This window comes from Pseudomyrmex gracilis, unplaced genomic scaffold (assembly GCF_002006095.1).
Source record: "Pseudomyrmex gracilis isolate BER0280 unplaced genomic scaffold, ASM200609v1 scaffold_17, whole genome shotgun sequence".
NCBI lineage: Eukaryota > Metazoa > Arthropoda > Insecta > Hymenoptera > Formicidae > Pseudomyrmex > Pseudomyrmex gracilis.
This window is the reverse complement of record NW_018020601.1, coordinates 702,909-726,665: the sequence shown is the minus strand read 5'-3', so window position 1 is coordinate 726,665 and position 23,757 is coordinate 702,909. Positions and strand designations below refer to the sequence as shown.

At 35.6% G+C, this 23,757-nt stretch overlaps 1 protein-coding gene across 4 annotated transcripts in view; it reads left to right on the top strand.

Annotated features, from left to right (window-relative positions):
- LOC109864156 (5-hydroxytryptamine receptor 2A-like) overlaps positions 1-23,757 on the top strand; it is a 121,547-nt gene that overhangs the window by 49,643 nt on the left and 48,147 nt on the right. For 3 of the 4 annotated variants that reach the window (XM_020445110.1, XM_020445107.1, XM_020445108.1), the window contains exon 3: positions 16,514-16,622. The exons of the other annotated variant lie outside the window; for it this stretch is intronic. The gene's annotated coding sequence lies outside the window, so the exon portion shown is untranslated. The remainder of the gene's footprint in view (positions 1-16,513; positions 16,623-23,757) is intronic. 4 annotated transcript variants of the gene reach the window in all.

The following is a 23,757-nucleotide window of genomic DNA, read 5'->3' as shown; positions in this document are numbered from 1 at the left end:
CAAGGTCATCAAATCTTAATCTTGTTTACTCAATAATTTTTTTATATAATTGTTTAAATATAATTATAAGCAAACCTATAATCTAAATAACATTGATCAAATAAATTTTTGCTAGTTTGATACCTATATAAGCTAGAATTTGTTGTTAAATTTATTTCGCGCGAGCTGAAAAATACGTTATTTCTTGAATTATAAGTCGTGTTCAAATATTGCGAGAAATTTATCTGGCGGTCGAATTGGATAGGCGCTTGCACGGAAAATGCATTCGGGTTCGATTTCTGGCCAAGGTGTTTTTTCGCAATGGACTTTAAATTTCCTTGGGGGAATAAGATGGATATTTTATCTGTATGTAATGCAAACCAAGCATCCTGAATTTTTGAATTGAATTTTCCAATTGAATTCAATTCAAATTATTATGTGTATTAATTTACACGTTTAAATAAATCAAAAAATATATGTTTAAAAATTATGTTTAAATAAATAGATTATTGTGTATATTAATTTTTACGTTTAAATAAATAAATAAATATATGTTTTGCACAAACACCTTTTGATGCAAAATTTGAGTTTAAGTTTCTTAATACAATTTATAAATATATAATAAAACGTGCGATTAGATTATGAATCTAAATGCTAAAATAAAGAAATGTATATTTTTAATTTGAATATGTATTATTGTGACACATTATACATAACTCTTATATTTATTATTAACATAGACGTAAATGAAGTTAGTACGTGTGTATATGCTACGTTTTATAATAAAGTAATTCTCAATCCTATTAGAGAGTAATTTTCAACTCTAATCTGCAATATAATCAATGAAATAGAAACGAACAGAGACTGCGTTAATTATAGCATTTATCAACGAATGTTCGCATCATTTACCGAGAGCTGACGAACGGTGTGGAATTCCACATGACATTACTTAACCCGCATAAATTCTCGCGTTCACGTCGCCATTAACTAAGTCGATTGCAGCTGACCTCTTATATGTTACAGATGTCGCAGTTCTGCTTTTGATTGTAGGTCAATTGCACATTAACGACGAGTTAATCTCACACATCACCCGTGTACCAATTACAATCCTATACGCGAATATAAATAAAGTACTTCTTGATTATACGTGCCCAACTTTGATGCCCACATAACCATAACGCAGCTAACACTTATACAACTAAACAACACCTATACAAACTATATATTGTATAGTTGTTGTTTAGTTGTGTAATTGTTATTATACAAACATTTGTTTTGTATAAAATAAATAAACAATAAATGTACAATATCTCATGTATAATACGTGCCCAACCCTGTGTAGGATATACGGCAAAAATGCAAGGTTTTTTTTAAGATTTGTTTTAAGATATAAGGAATAAAGGTTTTGTATTTGTACTTTTTTTAATAGTAAAAGACAGTATAGAGTTTTTATTGATATAATTCATTTGTCTTTAACATTATAAATACTATTTGATAAATTAAATTTTCTATAGATGCGGCTCATATACCGGAGTTATTCTATTTAATATGGTGTTCTAAACTGTGATATAAAAATCGAGATAAGGCAAAATTCTCTTCATTGAAATACGTTCTTACACAATATGATAAAAGGCGTAATTACGATGCTCAAAAAGTGTGTAACCGGTAGAAGCAAACTGTGCGCCAGCGTCGGTCTTTTGGGGCGTAAATTCCTAGGAGCGTGCGTCACACGGAGGGGTAAATTAATGTAATTCCGTGCAAGTGACAAGCACACTGTACCGCGGTAATGCACATATTTGTTCTGCCGAAAATACAGGCCGGGCCATTCCTGAGGAATAATTGAATTCCCACGAAGAGCAGTCGCGGGCGACTACGAAAATGCAGTGGAGACATGGTTGGCGATCGGGAATGCAGGGAGCGTGTTGTTATCGGATAGCTATGAGTGCTATCGAGTGACTCGATTTCCGCGAAAATGAGACATCCCAACGAGCAAAGTTTCCTATCAAACTAGACAAGCCGCAATTTGGAACCGGATACAATCTTGCCAAGTTACGTGCCGCCAGTACTTAAAAAAGTAAAACTATAAATTATTTATTTAAAATCTAATAAAAAGAAAACAAATAAAATGTATCGTCACGTACAGAGAGTAAAAAAAAAAAAAAATAATAATAATTGTGATAATAACAACGACGAAACTTTTCTTGTTGAATTTTAGCAAATTTTTTCATATTATACTTTTAAAACCTCGCAAATACTTTATTTATTACGAAAATTTATAAGAAGACCATAAACGATGCAACGCGTTGAATCATTAGCGTGGACTGTTCGTGATCGGAAAATTTGTTTTCGATATCCTAAAATCGTCGTCATATCTTCGTCATGTCAACGAAATCGCGCGAGGCAATTTGTTCAGTGTTTAACGAGCAAACTTCTACCAATACCGGTGATGCAGATCGGTTCGCCAGCGACAAATTGATTTCGTGCCTGAGAGATAGCAATCGGCGAGTTTTCCGTATTCGGAGAGAGCGGGACGATGTGGGACGAACTTTTACGCGCGCGGTCCCGCAAAAAAAAAAAAAAAAAGAAAGACCGAGAGCGGGAATCGTAGATTACTTTGGCGGTTCGTATCGCGCGCACGTAGGGAATAATAGGCTCGCACAAGCGCACGATGGATCGTTTTCCGGAAAGTATTAATAATTACGATCGATTGGATATTTATGGAAATGGCATCGACGACGACGACGACGACGACGAAGACGCGAATACTCTCTCTCGTTCTCTCTCGCTACTAAGCTGATTACGAAACTCGCTACGACGATAGCGGAATTATGGGAAGAAAGCAATAACGAGTCCAAGATTTATGACATCGAGCAAAATGTGTGTTCGGCTAATGTCTCGCCTCACGTTGGCTATCTTCTGCTTCCCATTTATTATACATACATATATATCCCGCGCGTGAGATATGTGTGTGTGTTCTACTGAACGTAACAATATTCGTCACTTTTTTTTCTTTCCCGAGAAACATCGACTGCTATTATTTTCGAGAAAAAAACCAGACAAGTCGATGCTATTAAAAAAGCATCGGTTGACGCTTTTAAACTTATTCTCGTGAGATTGTGAAAGACACGATGGCCGCTGCTGCCGCCGCCGCAGACGTCGCCGCTTTTCTCACCTCCTTCGTTGTCGTCGTCCTCCACCGAGACGAGGCGACCTCATGCATCAATCACGCTAACAAAACCGCGTCAGGATGACGGCGGGCTATTGTTACTCCCCCGAGAAACTTGGAACCTTTTTCTCGAACGTTCCAGTTTGCATCACCTAACATCTTAATAATAAAAACGAGCGATAAATATACATATATATATATATATGTTCAACATACTTACACAATACTTATTTACAGCTTACATGTGTGCATTTTGTTTTGTTTACGTGTAATTGAATTACACGTAATGGAATCTAATTAGAATCTACGAGATAAATATCGTGCGTGAATTTGACGTATAATTAGGCGATTAATTACAATAATTTTTCTTCGAGTTACACATCAACAATATGACATAAATGTGAAGATTTTTTTGATTGAAAATTGGAGCAACTCGGTATCAATTCTATTATCCGAGTTAATTCCTCGATACCGAATGTTCGATTAACCTCGTTTCTCTTTGCCTCTCAACTTCCTCTCGCCTATTTAGTTCTAGCTAAACCTCGACCGGCGTAACCCCGTCTTTTGCTCTTGCCCATCTCTCAATCGTTAATTATCTAAGCTAATAGCATTCTAGGCCAACTATATCGTTAAATATCTTAAATATTTCTTGAGAACCATTCTTTTTTTTTCTTAAATAACAAATTGTTTACCAGCAAATTTTTGTTTCAGACTAAAATATGCTGAATATTCTGCGCTCTACAATATGACATTTATATAATTTTTTTTTTTTCAAGAACGTTGTTAAAAAATATTTAAATTTATGCGTGTATTTGAGAAATTTAGGAATATGATGTTGTAAATATCACAAATTTGTCGCGATTTTATCATAGAAATAGTGTTCATAAATTTACAAAACTACAGATTTAAAATTGCACATTACGCACGGTTAAAAACATTTAGTGCAAACATTTCGATACTTCTAGCTGATGGATCACACGTGTAAAACGTGGAAACTGCTATTTATTATCATATGTCCTCACACGAGTACATGCATTCGCTTTTCCTCTATTCTTTATGTCAAGCATAACGTGAATATAAATTTTGAAACAGTGGCGACGGAACCGTCATTGTTGAAAGTATTATTATCGCAGAATTCGTAGATACATATATATATATATATATTACGATAGAAGTGGCGAGGTTGATAAAAGGCACAAAATGAATTATGCACGTTCCAGGGACGCATGGCTGCATTTATATGCATTAAACCGCACTTTCGAACGTGAACAGCATATGTAAAGGTACATTTTACACTTTCTACGCGTTTATGTTCTTTTGAATCATTCCAAGCGCTTTGTACCGTTTAACAATAATAACGCGACATAAAACTTCAGGTAAGTAATCAACAGTATCTGCATTATTGTACATGTATCACAGAAGAGTTAATATACAAGAAGTGTGTGAAAAAGAATCTGTGCAGGTTCTAGCAAAATATATGGGAGGTTTTTCTTTCATCAAAAACAGACACAAATTTTGCTAGAAACTACACGTGATTCTTTGAATTTTGAATAATACAATAGATATGCACGTGTGTGTGTGTGTGAATCATTTATCTCACAAAAAAGTGCTTCGCTGTTCTCAATCAATTTATCTTCTCGCAATACTTAATTCGAATACAAATTTCTATTTTTTCCATACGCGTCTCCAGAATCAAAGAAAATACATTTATACGAGCTATTTCACGAAAATACACTTTTTCAACGTTTCTCTGGCGCTTCCCTTCCGGCGTCTCTCACTGATTTAATATAACTGCTGGGGTGAGAAATTAATGTATGTTCGCGCATCGCGCGCACGTACACGAAGAGCATATTGCCGCGTGCAAGAAGGAAGCCGTTGTTTTTCTTCCAACATCTTTATATCGCAAGTATGTAAGCATGCGCTACACGTTATCCGCATTATTATACGATAGGGAAATTATCACGTATACCACTTTGCGCTCCCCGAACACTCTCGCGAAACGGTTACATACATCACACGCACAATACTCCACGCGGTCTATTGATTTTGTAGTTTCTTGTCTTTCACGCGCCGTGATTTACAACTGCCGCTGACACAAACGCCGGAACGGACATTATTATCCTAGAAAGATGGATTACGATGCAATTGCACTTTTGGCTTACTGCGGTCAGGCAGTAATTATGCACTCATATTATAAAGTTCAAAGCATCATGTTTTATATATATGTGTACATATATATATATATATATGTATATATGTGTGTGTGTGTGTGTGTGTGTGTATAAAATAATATACGACATTTAATTATTATCAAGAAAGTTCATGGTATTAGAGTTCATAAACTTTAAAAAGAAGCTCTATAAATAGATAGAAAAAAAAGAGAAGTATGTACTTCTACTGAGCATTTGATTAAAAAAAAAGGACGGTAAATTAGTTTTAAGTATATCTACAAAGAAAAGCAGACAAGAAAGTTAAAGAAATGCCGCGCGAAGATCGTTAACCTCTACTTTTTCCGCGATCTCTATATAAAGATTAAATTTCGTGAAATATTAACGTAAGCTGCCCACGTAGAATTATTCTCTCTGCTATCTCTCGTTCGTTGTTTCCGTACTCCCTTACACCCTATACATCTTCTCAAACACGTACATATTTTTCTGGTTTATCGCAATATAACTGAAAAGCCCAGGTGTGCACGGTTGTAAAAAGCGGCGGGCGTGAGGCAGGGAAATCTGGCTTCTTTATCCGTGCTCGACACATCCGTACGAGTGCACTTGCATCTCGTACGCGCGTCTCTCTCTCGTTTACATACGCATATAGAGTATCCCATTTTAATGGAAACAGCGAAATATCTTGAAAATGAAGTAATTGATAAAAACTGGTTCAGACAAAAGTCATAGTCAGAGGTCGAAAAAGGATATAAGTTTATGATCAATGATCTCTCTTTCTCTCTCATAGTCCAGCAAAAATAAGAACCCTACGAATTACTATACAACAAAGTTAAGATACTCTCTCTCTAACTTATGTCTCTCTTTAAACTCTATAACTTTTATCTAAATCATTTTTTGTCAATTGCTTTGTTCTCAAAATATTTCACTGTTTCTATTAAAATGAAACACTCATATACAGGATGTTCGGAAAATTGTCCGCAATACCTCGGAAGGTGATTGGAGATTCAAAAAGAAGAAAAACAAATTATAAACATAGATCCGAAAATAAGTCGTTTTTGAGTTATAACCACTTTTTATATCCGCTTTAGCATTCCTCATTTTTTATTTTTTATTTTTTAATTTTTCAATTTTTATTTTTTATTTCTTAAGTTTTTTTCCATTTTTCGATATTTGTAAGTATCATTATACATTATCTTTAAAATCAAAGATACACATAAACAGGTATTTAAATCAAATTAAATATTATGTTCAAAATGATCACCTTCAGCACGAATGCAGATTCTTATTCTTTTATCAAAATAGTCCGAAATGAAGTTATTTATGTTAAAACACAACAGTTATTTATGTTACTAGCACAACACAAGCTAGCGCTACGCGCACGCTATTGTTATTTTTATTTAACGTGTTGTCAGTGACCCCCTCCCACCAAGGCCGCGCGGCCGAGGTCAGTGCCCCGTCAAGGCCGCGCGGCCGAGGTCAGTGACCGCCCCCCACCAAGGCCGCGCGGCCGAGGTCAATGCCCCGTCAAGGCCGCGCGGCCGAGGTCAGTGACATTACTGTAGTATGTATATAATACATATAATACAATATAAAGTATAATATTATAAATATATAATAAATTATATGTATAATATGTATTATTTAATGTTATATATAATATAAATTACAGTCACGTTATTTTCACGTGTTGTTTTTCTACACTTCCCTGTCACGTTACTTTAGTTACGTTTTTAATTTTCTCTACATATACGACGAACTGTCTCAAAATCGCTTTTCAGATTATTTACTCTCTCGATCTTACCGATTCGATTCAACTCGATCAACCAATCAATCAATCGGCAACGCGGAAAAGAGGTGCGATAGATTCGACTCCAAACGCGCACTTCTCTAAATGCTCTTTTTTATATAGGAAAATACATTAAAATAAATTATGAGTATTATGATTATATATATATGAAAAAAATTGCGATTTTTAAACATAAAAGTGGCTATAACTCGGAAACAACTTATTTCCTGACTTATGTTTATATAGCTTTTTTTTCTTTTGTTTGGATCTTCAATCATTTCCTGAAGTATTGCGAGCGATTTTCCGAACACCTGTATAGACGAGTACTTGCACATAATTATCTGTAAGGAAAAATATGTTTTAGGTGCCGTAAACTGCGAATTATATATACTAATTATAATATATATACTATATATGCCGCTTTCCCGAATTATACATAATAAGCCGCTTCACAGTTTCGACAGAATATAAAACTAAACTGATATTTCTAATCAGGCTTTTCGCTTACGATACCGCCGCCGCTATGAGAGTTGACGTACATTTATCTGGAAAATATTAAGGAGATAGAAATAACGTATCATTTATCGGGGATCATATCCTACTGCTTCTCTTTCTCTCTCTCTCTCTCTCTCTCTTTCTCTCTCTCTCTCTCTCTCTCTCTCTCTCTCTCTCTCTCTCTCNTCTCTCTCTCTCTCTCTCTCTCTCTCTCTCTCTCTCTCTCTCTCTCTCGGGTTCGCTTTCGCTTGCGATCTGCCCCAAAAACGTCTCATCACGGCTGAGCGGATCACTGGTACAAGCAGCTCTGGTATCTCCGGGATAGATGGAGTATCCGGAACGCGTTATCCGCGAGACTCTCGCAAGGGGTTCAGCATCCGCGCGAACGTAATTCAAGTTTGCCCTCTTCCGGGTCAGCGCGTTTGCTGCGCCGCTCAAATGCCGCGAAGATACTTCGGGACACTCTGTTTCTCTCTCTTTTTCTCGCCCGTTCACGTAAGAATAGCCAAGTTATAATTAGTGCGCGATTTTAAAGAGTCTTCCGTTCTTTCCTTCGAGGAAAAAATTTCTTTTCGGGGGTAAGGGACAGAAAGATAATTAATCAAATAGATGGTAAGATTTTCTTTTTCTTTTACTCTCTGTTTCTCTTATATGTTTTCTTTTTTTTCGGAAAAAAAATGTTGTATCTTAAGGGATAAAACAGCGATTTGGTAATTTCTGTGATTAATCTTGTGAAATCGTGCGGACAAACAAAGATTAAAGTCACGGAACGAATTGTGATAATAAATCCATGCGGATATCCCACACACATAAAATCATACAAACAAACAAACTCAAATTTAAGCTTTTTCTATATATTTTTTGTTTTTGTTCTTAAAAGAATATTTTTTTAATGTAGATATTTTTTTTTTAATTGCGGTATACCGCGTTGTTAAGCAAAGTAACTCGGGACGTCAGCGAGATTAACAAAAATCCTCGTCCGCACTACGGTAGATGACCTGTAATTTTTTATGCAACGCAGGACAAAGAATGAAAAGAGCTTAGTTAGCATGCATAGTATATTTATTCAAACATTTTCGCTCACCAAGTTCACGTTGTGAAAAAAATATGGTTTCATGATATAATGCAGCAAATAAGAGAGAAAGAGAGAGAGAGAGAGAGAGAGAGAGAGAGAGAGTGCAACACTTTCCTAAAGTAATTTCTATAGAAATTAGCCGAGAAAAATTACTTCGAGAAACTAGGTGGTGCATAAAGACGACGAAACAGGAAATTATCTCTTACATTCGCGTAATTATAAATTTTTACGCAAATTAACTATTGTTAAAAATAAGCTTCGAATGTTGTAACATTAATGTAAAATTACATATCTTTCGAACAATAAGTTTTTCAGCAATAATAAAATAGTTAACGATTTTATGTATGCGCATTTAAATTTTCGGAAAACGTCAATATATTTGTCATCATCCATAAATATCTCCGACGCGGATGTTCGCCTGAACAGAAATACGGCATGTACGTGTCACTTGAAGTTAAGGCGATTTCGCTTTTTTATAGTACGTATGGAATCGTAAGAAATTGCAGAGAAATGCTAAGGGACACAACGTTGGGAGAGAGAATATCGCGATATCGCGACGCACAGCTGAAAAATGGGCAATAAAATATGTCTATCTTATGTTCGACTCTCGTCGACATTTTCTATCAAACGCAGTCGAATACTGTCATTGACTTACATCTATAAAACATCTCTATTATATTTTTTATAGCGTATCATATGTACATATATAAAAATATTTTATACTCGTACTTCAGTTGAATATAAAAGTTCCAGATAATAGTGGTGTAACTCAGTTTCTATAATTTAATTTTTTATGCGCTATATTCACGAGGGAACGATTACTAAAATATTTACTTTAGTTAAATTGAATTTTCAAATACGTTATGTAACAAAAATATATTTATAAAATTGTAAATTTCTTGTTTTAAATGTCTCATAATATTTTATAATTCTCGTGTATTTTTTTTATTACACATGAAAAAATTGTTACACCGTGTCGTCATCATTTATAATTATCATGTCGCGTAAGTATTTTTGTACATAGGCATATAAATTCTAATTATAAAAAAAATATGATATCATGTTTTCTTTTATCTACTTATTTGAGAAAAAAATAATATATGCCGAGATGTTTGTTTTTGTTTTGTTATTTTTATAAATTATCATTAATTTATAAAAATTCTCATACAATTCTTTATTACAATTATAACAGAAAGAAATACGCGTAATTTGTTTGATAGACAAATTGTTAGATAAAAAAATTGGGTTGTCGAATATTGTATTAATGTTACAACAAAGTTGACAACCTTAAAGTTTCCGCTCAATCTACGCAAAGCGCACATCGTTACGTTCCATCGCTCGGAAAAGCCGAGCGTATTTTATGCAAGCGGAAACTTTCAGTCGGGCAAATTTGCAGAAGATTACGACCAAGTTTTTTCATATTGCTAACATAAAAGTAAGATAGATACGGATAGAAAGAGAGTGTGTAAACCAAGCCGACATCTTGCGCGGATTACATCAAAGCAAAATCGCGTTACTGATGCAAACTCGCTTCCGCTAATATTTTTTTTTGCACAAAACACCTGTATAACGTGATGTAATAATATAGTTATATATACACGAATGTGTAAATTGTGGACTAATTAATTAAATGATAATTAATAAACATAGATAAAGTGCATATGTGTAATTACGTAATGCAATACGATGAATATTTTATGTTAATGAATACATTACAAAGCGCAATATAACGCTATTCAACTACTATGCTATATAATTGAAACAGACAGACATATAAGAATAATAAATTCATATAGTTCTGAATTTTTATCTAAGCGCACAATATAGTCAGTTGCTTCACAAAAAAGTAGTAGCTATAATTTCTCAAATTTATTTTCACAAGCAAAAAGAAAGGAAAACAAAAAAGAGAAGCAACAAAAAGAAGTAACCAAACTGAATTTCGCGTCAGATGCTAAATTACTTTTATAATTGATTGCTTGATATATTGATATAGTTTTAAATATATTACAGAAATTTATTTATTTATTTATTTATTTAAAGATGTATAGAAGTAAGACTTTATCAATATATTCTTCTCTAATTAAGAAGTTACTCTTTTGACAATGCTCGAAAAACAAAACATAAATATAAACAAAATAAATATATAAACATTACAACAAAATATAACAAGTCAATATTTATTTATGTTTATATTGTTTATATTTATATTTATATTTTTATATTTTTTATATGAAAATATAAACGATATAAACATAAATATATAAACAAAAACATATACTCTCTAACAAGTCAAAGATTAGCATATCAAATTAATTATCACAATACATATATGTATATATATAAAATATATATAATGATATATAATATAATGTGCGTTCGACGTATGAAACCATAGAATTTTAGCGAACGTTTAATAATCGAGCAATCGAGTGTCTCTCTCTACTCTTCCTCTCTCTTTCTCTCTCTCTCTTTCTCTTGCTTTCTTCGGAAGTTCCGAAGTGTCTGTGATAAACAAATGCCCTCATTTGATGTCAATGCTTATACAGCCAGTATAAGAGACGAGACCCACGCAAAAAGCTCCCGTTGAAATCGCTTCGCTCGCAGTCGGATTACTCGAGGAAGGAAACCGACAACTAGTCTCTTTCCACATGGTAGGATCTACTCGGGCGAATTTCCGTGAACGTCACAATTGTATGAGAGAAGCGGTGGTCAGCTTTTCATCCACCGACGGCGTTTCCGTCATTGCCGCGGCTATTCCTATGCTGTCTCCGCACGATTAATCCTTTTCTGCGAATCCCGCGAAGATGACCGAGGCGAACCTCAGCACGCAATCTGCCATTCGTGGCTTTTGTAGTCTTAATACGCGCAGAGTCAATAAACGCTGGGACTTCCGCCGTTATATATACACGTTCTACCATCTCGATTTCTACCCTTCTACGCGAGAGAACGTACTTACTAATGTACTTAGCGAACCGGAAGCCCCGTCGCAAAACAATGAGCGAGGCTGGTACGGTGTACGTACCGCGGCAAGCAAACTCCTCCGCTTAATACGTGGTTTTAATTAGCTCAAGTATCGTAATTAGTAGCAACGTTATGAACTTGTGCGAGTTCGCGTTCACCGTCGTTTGAGAGCTCTATTTATGATACCTCTTCTCAATCTTGATATTCTAATAATTAGAGAGAAAGAAAACAAAAGAAAGAGAGAGAGTGCGAGAGAGAGAGGGAGAGAGAGAGAGAAAGAGAGAAAGAGAGAGATTAATATTGTGCAGGAAATTAGAATAAAATTAATTTCGTTGGAAAGCAATCCGAAATGAAAATTACTTAATTAACTCGTCTCTCTCGATAATGTACTACAAACTGAATTTTCGACTCATTGTGAATTACATGAAATACAATTAAAACATGTCGGCAGTTTCAGTTTCGTTGTGAATAGATTTGCTTTGCATACGTCCGGTTTCGCTTACTTCAGTTAAATGTGAATGTGGTTTAACTAGTTTTTCCGCGTCACACCAGCAGGAGAGAAAAAGATTAATTTTAACTCGCTGTCGGTTGAAAACCGACTTTCTTTGTCTCTTCCCAGAAAACTAAAACTTAAAAGGAAACAAAAAAGTAAAATTGAATTTTAAATGTGATTTAATTCACTTTCTATGTGTCTCTTTCTATTACAAAGTTTTCTAACATAAAAGTTTCTAAACCGGGCGGTTTCCACAATCAAACTGACGTTGATGTATAGCGATCAGAGAAAAAAGAACGGAAAATAAGAGACGGTCTTTAGTAAGAACTGCGCGAAATTTTCAAGTGAGCAATAAAATATGACATTTTCAGACGCTCGATTAATCTTGGACTTGAAGCTTTGAACGATTGAAAGGTTCGCGCAGCAACGTATTATCGCAGCATATTGACGCGCGTTTTAGATCACTCTGTGCGGGATCTTTTTTAAAGAATATCCCTCGGGTTAGTCGACGATCCTCGTCGAAGAGAGAGCCTCTATCGGGTTTTAAGTGGCTTTGCGAGCGAATATATTGTGGATCTCTAATTTATGATGAAGCCGGTATGCGAAAGGAATTTCCACAGTAGCTTACACAAGGACCTTCTACAACGCGTTATCTGGTAACTAGAGAACGGTTAAGATCCTTCGTGTGAATTATATATTTGATTAAAGAATGGAGGAACAGCTCTCCCATAATTTCTGAAAGAATGTCGAAACTCAGATGCTAATTATTTCAAAGTTTTAATTACCGAGATAATATCTCAGTTAGAGATTAAAGAGAGATTATATCTGTAATTACAAAGTGAAATTATTGTCTACGTTATAATGCGCAGTTTTTTTCCAGAGAAATTATATATAGAATTTATTTCATACACAACATTTTGTTAAATAATAATGTATTTGCGATACTTTTTGTTTTTTGATTTCACTACGCTTCGATTTTGATAACTTCAAGTCTGAGATATCGCATCTCTGTCATTCTTCAATATTTACAAGACTAATCTTGTTAGAAAAAAAATTGAAATAATGAACTAATTAAGTTATAAAATAATTAAATATAATAAAAAATAGACTTTTAAGTATAAACATTTGACATAGGTTTTTAAGTATAGACAGATAATAAATGTTTCTAAACTTGATATATATATGCAATGATCGCAACAGATACACAATAGATACACGGAGAAAAGAAATGATTTTCTAAGTTTTTATCTCCGCGAGGCTTTTCAAAACTCTGAGTCAATTGTGGTCTCTCATAGTAACACAACGTATAAAATACTATACACCGACACACGCGCAATATCGTCAGAGAAACGTAACAATAACTTGCAAAGGTGAGTTTCTTCTTTTTTCAGAATTGGGTCATGTGCTAGTTCCACTTTAACAAAACCTTCGTCGGTTTCTTTCATTTCTCTCTTCCTGCTGGATTCCCAAGCATAGATATATATATATATATATATATATATATATATATATATAACCACAATTTTAAATAGTTCCTTAAACATTCACAGACCGTTGTAACATTGACTCGCTATGTTTCTTGCAGTCAAGTATATCTTATTACTGCGTTTGTCGTAAGTATCTTATTGCCGGTCGTCAAAATGGTTAAAGCGTTTGCGTTTCTCTCGGAATTTCAATGCAAAGAGCAAGTTACAAGCGACGTGAAGCGTTTCTTTTTAACCGCAATTGTTTTAGAGAAAAACATATTGCTAAAAATACACAATATATATTTTTCTTCGAGAAATCAAATCAAATATGTATTTAATAACAAAACGTTATTAAATTGAAAAAATTGTATATAAGCACACAAATTTTGTTGCGTTATCTGAGTATATTAAATGTGTATTTATGTGTTGCAAAAATTTACGAAACGATCAACGCACGATGTGCCTCAATCTCGAAGAGCTGCGACTTCAAACACATAAGAGATTACACGAGTTTAATTTTAAAGCCTAGCATGATATACTTGTTCCAAGTTAGATATGAATAGATGGTTATTCCTGTACTGTGTGCAATGTCCCGATTCTCGAGATGCATTTGAAGCAGCATTACAACGGAGTGGTCGCGAATAATGAAGTGTACACGGGCAATGTAGCGTAACGCCGCTCTACTCCTGATAATGCTCTTGCATATGTATTTATAATGAATTTCGGCGATGCTGCACGAGCGTCCTGTGTTTTCAAGTCAGCAAGTGTGTACTTGCATTAACCCACATCGGCTATAAATCATAAAGTTGTCAGGAAAATTTTCGTCACAAGAAACTTACTAACTTCGATATTTTGTCTGACCATATAATTAAGTTTTTCTACTCAACTTACTCTACCAGTATTTTGTTATCTTTTTGCGTCGAATAAAAATGTACGCACAATGTCTTGCCAATTGCTTATGTAATTCTACATATTGTAGCGAAATCTTTGCAATAGATTGTTTTTTTTTTTATGAATTACAAAAATTCTGGATAATATTTTTATGAATTGTTTCTTTAAATGAACACACAATGTTTGCGCGAATTTCAATTGGTTTGATAGGTTCGAAAATTGAAAACCGATGACTAATTTTACGACAGTTGCGGAAGGAAAAATATTTGAAATAAACCGGTTATAAAGTTTTCAAAGATCTTCAAAATAAACTATCTAAATTTATACTTTCCTCTCTCGTTCGGTAATCCATATTCAACTGTTGCTTTTATCAACAATTCAAACCCATTTTTATTTCGTCAGGAACGTCACGCCGTCCAGTTTGTGAAATCCACTTCTTCTCTTTTTATGCGAAATCGACAAGCGTGTATTTTAATATATACAAAACCCGATATATATTTCTCTCTCTCTCTCTCTCTCTCTCTCTCTCTCTCTCTCTCTCTCTTTCTCTCTTTTTTCTCACGCGCCCGTTACGTCGACGTAAAACTCGCGCAAAAATAGAACATATGAGCAGCGCGCGGCCGGTCAAAATCGTTCTGAAAAAAGTTGCGGCCAGAAAGTTCCCATGTGTATATAGGTCGTCAAAAAAATTCCGGGCAACGCCAGAGGGGTCCTCGCGCGTGTCTGCCATTCGTATAGCATTGGCAAAAGTTCGAGAGCCGGTGAGCCGAGAGCACAGCAGCAACAGCTTTGTGCCTCTGTCGCGCGCAGCTTTTCATTAAACGCGCGCGCGCGCGTCGCCTTAGTGCGTCGTTCGCATTTTTGGCGTATTCGAAAAAGCAAAGTTCCCCCGCGCGCACACATAATTCCAATGGACGTGCGCGGTTTTGTCTCCCGGATCGGACGACGTCGCAAAAATCGCACGTTCGAAATATAAATAATTTAATAAGTCATCGCACTTCTCTTTTTTGTTTTTTTTGTTTTTTTGTTTTTCACGAGCGCCCGATGCTTCGGGCGTAAAAACGAACGCACGCGCAAGTCAGCAGTCGGCCGTATATGTTCTTCTATTGTATCAATTACAAAAGCGAATTACTAGAGCGAATTGATAGAGAAGCGCCGGACACGCGCGCGCTCGCTCGCGCCGATGGTGGTCGCGTGCGAAAATTCAATGTGACAACGCTATAGAACGATGTAACGATCGACAAGTTCAACGCGGTTGCTTTACCGCGAGAGACGAGCAAGCGAATGCGAACAACACACGCCTTAGCGCGGACGCTGCCGCTATGCTGACTTTCGTGCTCGTCGAAATGCACGGTTTCACCCGAAAATCCAATACGCTCGATTCTCTGACGGTCCAATACGCCTCAGTAATTTGAACAGAAATCTATATAGAGATCCCATCGTAAGACCGCTTGTTTCGGGCTAGTTTAGCGTGTGCAAATTCGGTTTCAATGACAATCGTTTTACTTGCGATCTTTCTTTCTCTCTCTCTCTCTCTCTCTCTCTCTCTCTGTCTTGGTAATTGGAATGGAAACTATTGTACAAGTACTATGGAATTGTGTTGAGAACTTTAGATTTTAGTCGAGTGTGCCATATTGTGTGTTATAGAAGAATCCAGGAAGTGGAAGTTCCACATAAATTCGAATTGGGCTTTTCTCAAGTAATTTAAAACTTGTCTTACAGTTAAATAGAACTTTAATAAAGTTAACTTGATTTGAGAAATTATTATTAGCAAAAACATTTTTATATACATATAGCGAATGTCACACTCGCACGAAAATCAGTCAGCGTTCACAAATCACATGCAATCGTGAGATTTAAAATCACGAAAATGTTTTAAACTTGCAACAACAAAAATTTTTGTATGATTTAAAAATTACGCGCACAAATACATGTGCAATTATAATATTTTATAAATGTCTTATCAAGCACGCAAATTCGATGCGCATAAACCATTCTGTTAATTTAAGACCGTTTGTTTTTGAACCTCACAGGTCACTGGCAATCAAGGAACGCAATCACTTCAGAAACCCGCTGCTGCGCTGGTCATCAACGTATAAACAGTGCATAGATTGGATCCCTGTGGGCCATTTCTAAGCTCAGGTTGGTTGAAACACTTGTTGAACGCAGCGAACTCCTAATAATCCTCTAACCGATGTGTATGCTTCATATAACGCAAATTATTTTGCTCGATGATGTGAGGATTACACATGTGACGTCATGCAACTTTTTTACGACTGAGTTAGTGCCTCATCAACTGACAATCTCATTGAATTTCACGCACCTATATACATATACATCGCGAAATTATGAAAAAAATGCAAAAAAATTGTTTCACATATTTTTTCTAATTAGACTTAGAAATTTTTTTTTATACATAAACTGTAGGTATAGAAATTCTTTATAAGAAAAGATAATTTTATACATAATTTGGTATTTTAAACTTTTCCTTCTCTTTCCAAAGTTTTTGATTTCTCAAAATCTATTTGTCCTAAGATCTTCAATTTCCAAACTTCTTCATCTTGAGGAAAAAACAAGAGAGAGAGAGAGAGAGAGAGAGAGAGAGAGAGAGAAAAGAGAGAGAGAAAGAAAAAGACAATAAAAATCCTCACTTTGCATTTTGTGATTCGCCCAAACTTTATAATCTACGAAATGCTCCGGATGTACACGCAAAAGCAAGAGCAAAACAGTTGTTGTTACAGCAAACGAGTCGTGAGATTGCAGTCGGTGCAGTAGGCACGTAATGTGGCACGTTGCTTTGCGACTCGTTAAAAGTGCAGCGCAGCGTAGCTAAACTACAGAAGTCAATAAAGAGGTTTGGTTAGTGCAGTTATCGTGCAGAAGAGGAGGCAACAAAATATTTCCCGCGTTAACCCGCGGACGTAGCGACTTTCGGAGGCGAAGTTTGCGAAGTAATATTAGATTACTTGCACGGCAACGTGAGCATTTTCGCGTACGTCATACCGTACATTATCGATGCTTTTACCGCTAACGACGGGCTTTTAGAGAGACCGCCTCTCGTCGGGGATATCATAAGATATCTCCGCGATTCTCCGCGAGAACAACAACGACGACGAATGACACGCGAACGTGTCGACTTCTTCGGTGAAAATGTCGCGTTTTTCCGAAAGCAACGCAGCGCGGTCAAGCGCAACCTTACACGCGCCATTAATATCTCGTAGATATATATTGCATGCATGCGCGTTCTCTGAACTTTCCGAAGGAGAAGTGCGTGTATCGACGGGCAACAGCTGGAACATTAACCTGGATACATGCATGAACATACATACATAAAAGTTTGCTCCCGTTCGCGCCAATCTCAGTCTCCCAACAGCCATTCGATCCGCTTCATACAATAAGATTAAAATTGATTTTGTATTTAAAAAAATTTCTTTTTCCCTTCCAATAAAAATGAGAGTTGTAAAACAGCATCGCTCTCGAAAGCTTCATAATAAAGCTGTTGTATGTAAAAACAATTTCTGTGAAGATCATATAAAGTACTAAAAAAAAAAAAAAAAAAAAATAGTATATTCTTACAACAGAGGCGCGTGTTACAAAATTATAGATTATGTGTTACAAGTACACATAACTGATTTCCTTGAAGTTAAATCCGTTAGAAAAAGTGTTAAAGTGTTAAATAAGCAACGAAGGTAACAAACGCACAGCGACAAGGTAACAAAGATAGACTAATAACGTTTTTTTATTTTTATTTTTACGCTCATTCTATTGATAAAACGATATCAAGTTTTTACGCAAGAACCGCGGAGAATAATTTTTTTATTAAAAAAAGTGTTTTTTTTTTTTTATTAAACTGCGTTTAGCGCATTAATGCCAGAAACAGTTTAAAGAGACTTTCGTCGCTATTAAAACACTTGCAAACTTATAATTTGAAGTTCCATCTTTTCAGACGCAGTCTCTCTTGCGTCGCATTAATCTCTCTAAGTGCATGATTACGCTACTCTCATGTACCGCTAACAAGCAACAAGCGTCATCGTAACGCCTCTGTTACATTTTCTGATATGTGAGCTATGTATATTGTCCCCCGAAGTTTCCAGTGCCAGAGAGTGTACGCGCGACCGGCTAAAGGAGCTATTACTGTATATTGTATATGTGTTGACGACGAAGTGTCTGTCATCTCGCGTTTAATTAATTACACGCGAGAACTTAACGTTCGCGCAGGCGTGTTTGCTTCGGTTGGTGGTGCTTACGTTTACGCGACGCCACTACGTTCGCGCCTCGTTACAAGCTCGAGCCGACTACTCCCGTTGTAATTAGATTTATGGTCATGCTTTGGTACCGCTTAATTCTTCGCACCATAACAGTCGGCGGATGGTTAATAGTTGCGCCGGCTAATGTTGACCGACACGTACAGAGAGAGAGAGAGAGAGAGAGAGAGAGGAAACGTAGCTCGCGAAGAGACCGATTACACGAACGTGTAACTTGCACACAAGTCGCCGTGTAATCGCGCATTAGTTCCTTTCGTGTAATTATAACGCAGCAATTAGTCAGCACGAAAGCGGGCCACGCCGCGTAAGCACCTGGCGCGACTTTGTTTTCTTTCCTCTAAGAAGCTTTGCTCTGTGACCGCTCTGCGGTTGAAAGTTTTATGAGCATAACACATTTTCGCATTTCATTTTTCACAGCACTCACACACGACGTTTTTCTTTCCGAGCGCGAAAGACCGACATCATCCGATTTCAACTTTTCTTTTCGTCTTCAACTTTCAGAAGTTTTGTTTTTGTTTTCTGTTTTTTTTTTTTTTTTTTTTACGCAAAATATGAAGTTTATTATTATACTTTTATACTGTTCAAAACTTTCTGATTTAAATTTTTTTTTTTATCGTAAACATAGATATTACGTTTCTTCAATATAAATTCAAAATATTTTGAATACAAAGGATGTGCGTAAGTATAAATAATGTATAATATGAAATGATTGTTCAATATATCTTTGCTATGTTATATATGATGTAACAATTACTGTGAGAGTGTATATGTCTGTTTGCGAGCATAATTACGCGCTCGGAAAATCAATTTTAGAGACGACAACGAATGATACGCGTAGCAGGGAATATCTAATAACCAACGCCAATGAGACTATTCATTTACCCGTATCGTGTGCCAGAAAATCCACAATAGTATTTGTGTTACCGATTAGCAAATTAGCTTAATGTAATTCCCCGAGTTCTTCGGTTACGCTAATAACGGTATAATCCGATGCGCGGCCGCAAACGCAGTGGCGTTTGCAATTTTGCTATAACTCTGCGGCGATTCGCGTATCATTTCTCTGCTGTAATTGTATATTGGTAGGATGTATATTTGACGTAAATGCGAATAAAATGACTGTACATAAACGCAACAAGTATGCAAGTGAGTCTGATAGAAAGTTCACTATGTTTTTTTGTTTTTGAAAATAGAGATAGAGAAAAACGAAAAGAACTCAAACGCGTACCAAAAACAAAAAAAAAACGAACACAGCAAAGTGTCAGTCAGACACAGTCCCAATCGGACGCGATCTGAAACGGATACGTGGCAGTTCGAATTGAACACGGTTTTAAACTGAAACGATCTGAGACGAACACATGGCAGTCTCGAATCGGATGCAAAAGGAAACGGTCATATAACGGACCCAATCGGACACAGGTTGAAACAGACACACGGACAGAGAGTTTCAATCAGACACATAACAAACAACGAAATATTACTAATTCACGATACATATATATAGCTCTTGTGTGCTCAATGTTTGCTAATGTCGTAATGATACAAATTGGACTGAGTTAGGTTTATTTGGAGAAGGGAAGACGGGCTCTCCACCATTTCCTCCACTTACATGTGTGCATACAATATAAACAAAAAAAACATAAAAAAAGAATTTTGTTTTAATAGTTTTTGTCGAAAAACGACAGGCTGTTTATAAAACTTTTTTTAATAAAAACAACAAGCGACGACAAAGATTTTTTTTGTTATTCAAAAAGAATAACCTTTGTAATATATCTAATTTTCTTCTTGGGTTTCATTGTATCTTGAATATATTAGATCCATCAAATATCCATTGCTAAGTGTGTCCGATAATCGGACTCTCGATTCGGGAATGTGTTCTTTTCGGATCGTGTCCGATTGGAATGTTCAATTAGGCCACGTATCTGTTTTAAATTGTCCGTGAGACGGACTGTCCGATTAATTCTGTGCATCTGAGATTCGCTCGAAAAGCAAAACATTATCAAAATTGTAGAATAAGTAAAAATACACGCTTCGAGTGAATCCGCTTTTTACATCAACAATTAAAAACATTGTTTTAACGGAAGAAGTACTTTTTACTCTGCTATTTCTTTAACCGTTGTCAAGAAAAACGTGGTAAACTTTTTATCAGACTCCTGTATATTAAGTTGCATTTAACGTTTGCGTTCTTTCTCAAATGGAAGAAAAAATAGAGCGAATCGGATTAACGCTGATATCTTGAAAAAGAAAAAAGAAAAAAAATGTACCGTACTACTCGTATCTATATATAATGTCGAGATTGCAAAATATTCAGTTAACTTTTTTACTTGTAACTCCTTTCATCATTTCACATCTCGCGTGACACTTATCCAATCAAACTTTGCTACGTTGCACGTAGGAAATCGCTGTTACGCGATCAGTATTTCAGAGCATTTTTATGAAAATGCTAGCTTTTCATCTTCTTAACCGAAAATTACATGAGCGACGTTTCTATTTTCCGTTGTAAAGTAACATTCGCGCTCTACGAAAGAGATTTACAAAGAAAATTGCAAACGGGGAATATACATATTTTTCTTCGGATTTTCTGCGACTTTTGTTTTTATATTTTCGATTAGTTCGTAGTAAATAAGTGTAAAATTGTTACGAAAATATGTCACGCAAGTGTAAAATCGCAAAGTACTAAAAAGAATAGAGCTTCATTAAAACTGTTTATTTTACGAGAGAAAATATACGTGTATGCGCGGTCATAAAATATGTCTCTCTAAAAATGATACTTTAAGTTCGAAGTTGTCAGCAGAATTTTCAAACGATGTATCCGCATTTGCAACAAGATCAAATTTATTTTATGACCGGTATTCTAAGCGCCGGTACGAATAAAAGCAACATAAAATAACGAATAATCGTCATAAACCGTAGAAAACGTCGCACTCCAGATCAAGAGTGCTCGTTCTTTTCAAACCATTCCGCGACACTTCACAACATGCGGATTTATGAAACCGACAATTCACGGAATGAAACATTTCGCAGTGGAGAAATAAAAACCGTCTGCTCGTCCCTTTGTTCTTTCCGGTTTGTTTCTGTTAAATCCATCCGGGAGAGATAGAATCGAAGATAATACTATTTGTCGATTTTGTGGCGTGGTGCTCTTATTCGCGTAAACCCGGCATCGCAAACGAGCGATAACAATTTCGGTCGGGGTCTACGCGTTGCTTTTAAAATTATCACAGTCGATGGCGTTTTGTTAAGCGCGAGGGCGTTCGTGCCGCGCGAACGATTATGCGAGCAATGATTCACGTTGGGATTATGCTGCGATGTTTGCACGACCGACGCACGATAGAACGACGAGAACGAAGTGAATGTCGGTTCATCGATGATTGTAATGTCACGCGTCACGCTTGGAACGTCATCCGCGCACCTTGCGAACGTCTCTTATGTGATTAATTTGATACTCCGGAGTGTCTCTCTATGAGAGATTACACGCTTATTAAGACGCAAAGCGTACGTATTACTTGCCGTGATTATCGTATGCAAATTGCGTTGTTAGAAGCGATAGAATTAAAAAAAAAACGTTGTTGGAAGACTCACCAAGCGAAGTCTCATCGATGACCATATCGAAGTTGCGAATTCAGCGGATTCGATATTCTAGAAAAATCGAAACGTGAAAGCGAAAGTGTTTTTAATGGTAAAATGTTTGTGTATTTTATTAAAACGCAATAATTTTTTATTGTTTGAATAATTTTAATGGTTACGCTTTATTTTATAAATTTTCATAGTTTTTGAGATAAATATAAAATACATTCTTTGTATATTTTATAAATTAGTGCGTATAAACGGATAATTTATTTATTCTTTAAAATACACAAAGAAACTCTGAAGACACGATGAGCACATTGAAAAATTCATTGTCAGCGAGAAGCTATCGCGCTTGAACGCGACGCGTTATTAACTCGTAGAGCTGATCGGCTTAACGCGCTCTTTGATATTCATGCCATAAACGTAAGTGTTACGAGCGATAGCGCATCCTGTGATGTCATTAGTATAATACTTGATTATTTTTAACTCTTATAATATCAATAATGAAAAAAATAATAATAACTCTTTTGCATGACAACGGAGTCTTTTTGCAAGCCAATGCGCTTCATTATTCTAAAACGGTTTGCAAATTTTACTTATTACTTTCGAATCCGTTGGGATTCTTCAGATTTTGACTGATATTTTCCCAGATCAAGACGATAAATGAAGTACTTGCATCTCTCTAATCTCTGCGGATTTTATAAAATCCGGAAAAACTTGTTACATTTATCTCGGGAACAAATCGACGAAGGACTAGCGAAGTAATATCATATTACATCGAAATACCTGTTGCATTTGTCTCATTGGCCACATTTCGTTCACGATTCACTGACAAAAACCATTAAATTGCAGACACTAGACTTTTACGAGAAAGATCTATATATCGAGTGAACGATTATTCTGCTCTTCCATTTTGCTGCGTAGCACATAAATAAAAAAGCTGTAAACAGGAATTACACATAAGAGTTGTACATAGATTTAATAAACAAGACTACAGAGAGTAGGATGATTATTTGACTTACTTAAAATTTACAACTTAAAACTAAATAAATAAAAATGAAAACTAAAAAGAAACTCAAGTTGGGAAGTCGAGAAATAGGAACTAGTCGCTAATTAAACTGAGCAAATACACATAAAAGTGCAGCTGAACAAATAAGAAAAAGAACGTTTCAGTCTGAATATCGGTTGGGAGCGAGTTGATAAATTTATATATCGCTTATATTTTTATATAATTGATATTTAGATCGCAAACATTATCACTATAAGTTGCAAATGGTACGGAAATTATATATATTTGATAAAAGCAGATTTGCGCCATTTGACATTGCTTTTCTTAATTGGTATTTTCCGCGAGAAATTTTGCTTGAGAAATTGCGCTCTAATTTTCGCGTAGATATATCAAATCGACGAATTCTTCCTCGACACTATTCACGAATACGAGCTGC